Source organism: Xenia sp. Carnegie-2017, unplaced genomic scaffold (assembly GCF_021976095.1).
Source record: "Xenia sp. Carnegie-2017 unplaced genomic scaffold, XeniaSp_v1 HiC_scaffold_6, whole genome shotgun sequence".
NCBI lineage: Eukaryota > Metazoa > Cnidaria > Anthozoa > Malacalcyonacea > Xeniidae > Xenia > Xenia sp. Carnegie-2017.
Genome location: NW_025813526.1, coordinates 8177612 through 8180138, shown reverse-complemented (window position 1 = coordinate 8180138; position 2527 = coordinate 8177612). Strand labels below are relative to the sequence as shown.

Sequence of the window (2527 nt, the reverse complement as noted above, 5' to 3'; positions counted from 1 at the left end):
TAAAACTAAATAAGATTATAACATGATTATATAATACATTTATCAAATAATGTCATATATAGAACATTTTGGAACCAAACCCAAAAATTCTTTCATCATCAGCTTCATGTATTTTCTTAGATCAGAAGCTTCAGGGAATTGCTTGTACAGTTCCGTGTCTTTGTCTCTGCTTGGTGATGATAGATTGGTTCCAACTTTAAGAATCTTAACCTCACTTGAGCTTTTCCTGAATGCTCATTTTACTGTGAGCATCCCTGCTTTTGTCTGCCATTGAAGAGCATCCTGATTTTTTAAGGGAAGTATAAAAATCTTTTACCTTTATCTGTCTCTGTTGAGTCCTTAGATACCGGTGCTAGTAAGGAAAATTTAGTGAAGAAGGAGGCTGTTTTAATTGCAATGATGGTAAATGGTCATCATTTCTTTGTATTTTGGTCTGTCTTCAGTTTTGAAAAGATGTATTGTTACATATTATCCGGATTGTGGACAACACAGGCTCAAACTTTTATTTAATCGTGTTATTCAACCCCTCTTGCATACTACTAGGGTTGAAAAAGAAATTCATATTCTATTCTGCCATGAAGGTGACATAAGAACTGGAGAATCATTTCAGCCTAACCATTTTTCCCTCTTCTTTTCATGCAAGTGCACACAAGAAAGTCTGCTGACATTACACAAGCCACAACGTCAGCAAAAACGTAAGGTGCCTTCCTTATTTTCCAAGAAGGTGGCAAAATTTCCTTCTGGTAATATTCCAATTATTTCTAACTTTTTACTGCATCAGAAAACAGCCATCCAAGTTATTTGAAAAGCCCAATGAAACTTTTTCTTCTGCCAAACAAGTTCCTTCTTATATCACGTTGAAACAACCAATTAAGTCCTCCGCTAGTCAATCTTGTCCAGAAAAGAAGTATCATTCTGTGCATAATTTTGATGTTGCAACTTACCAGGATAAAGTTAAAGGCTTAGATACTTCTGGTGTTCTTCAATTGATTAAAAATGTTTTCAGGCCTGATGAGAATTTTTCCTTTCCTAAGACCGGTGGTAGGAGCTTTAGATATGACTGGCTAAAAAAATATGACTGGCTATGCTACTCCCCATCAAAAGATGGTGCATTTTGTTTGTCATGCGTGCTTTTTGGTCATCGCTTCCCTGGTAAAGCTTCTAAGATTACAAATTTGTTTTCTAAACCGGTTTCACGCTGGAATGATGCTGCATTTACTTTTAAACGCCATGATGAAGGAGAAGTGGGGTTGCATGCCCAAACAAATCCAATTTTATTTGCCTTACGTGCTCAAATGTCAGGGTCTGCGCAACCAATAGAGCTCATGTTAGAAAGAAATCTTAAAAAGGAAATCGATCAGAACAAATGTAAGCTGTCTTCTATTGCTGATTGCATTCTTTTTTGTGGTCGTTTAGGTTTGCCTTTGCGTGGCCACCGTGATGATGCTAAATATCATCCAGAGGTTGGTCAGTATTCTACCGGGGGTGTTGGAAATTTTGTGGAGACACTAAATTTTAAAGTTCGTTCAGGGATGGTGTTTTAAGAGATCACTTAACATCTTGTGGGAAAATAGAAGTTACATCTAGAAGTTACATCTCTAAGACCAGCCAGAATAAAATGATCAAGTGCTTTGGAGAGGTTATTACTGAACAGATTGTCAACGACATTAAGGTTAATAGGTTCTTTTCTATTATAGCTGATGAGGCTGCAGATTCTTCCCATAGAGAGCAAATGGCTCTAATTTTACGTTTTATTGATAAGAATATGGACATAAGAGAGGAGTTCATTGCCTTTCTTCAATGTAAGTGGGGATTGAGTGGAGAGAACCTTGCTAAATTAATTCTAGATAAACTTAAAGACCTTGGCTTGCCAATTGAAGACTGTCGCGGACAAGGTTATGATGGTGCGGGTGCTGTTGCAGGTTGTGTTAAAGGTTTGGCTGCCCAAATTTTGAAGCTCAACTCGAAAGCATTATATACCCACTGTTATAGTCATAGGCTTAATTTGTCAGTTTGTGATTCTTTGTCAGATATTGAGGTTAAGAAAGTACTTAACAAAATAAAAGATGTGACAAATTTTATCAATATTTCTCAAACACGCAATATACCGTTTGAGGAGACTGTACGCAATAGTTTAGAAACGGACTCAAAAAAGACTAGATTGCCAGATGTTTGTAGAACCAGATGGGTAGAACGAGTTAAAGGTTTAGACACTTTCGAAGAATTGTTTGTTCAAATTTTTGACACACTGGATAACATGGCAAAGGTGGCAGTCCCTCTCTCTGCTGATGCATCCTCTTTGCTTGAAGGTCTTTCTGAGTTTCATTTTATCGCCCTCTTGGTTATTACCAGAAATGTTTTTGATCTAACGCTTCCTGTTACTCAGCTTTTGCAAGGAAAGAGTATTGATGTTATGGACGGGATTGAGTTGATCTCTTCTTTGAAAAGCAGTGTTGCACATGTGAGGAATTCTATTGATTCATATCATGATCAATGGTACGACATTGCTTTGACGTTAGCGGCAAAG

The 2527-nt window shown here is 37.2% G+C and overlaps 1 long non-coding RNA gene across 1 annotated transcript; it reads left to right on the top strand.

Moving 5' to 3' along the window:
- Positions 1-817: 817 nt before the first annotated feature.
- LOC124458203 lies at positions 818-2081 on the top strand. Its single transcript, XR_006953073.1, has 2 exons — positions 818-1463; positions 1698-2081. It is a non-coding gene; the product is annotated as an uncharacterized LOC124458203 (long non-coding RNA).
- Positions 2082-2527: the final 446 nt, after the last annotated feature.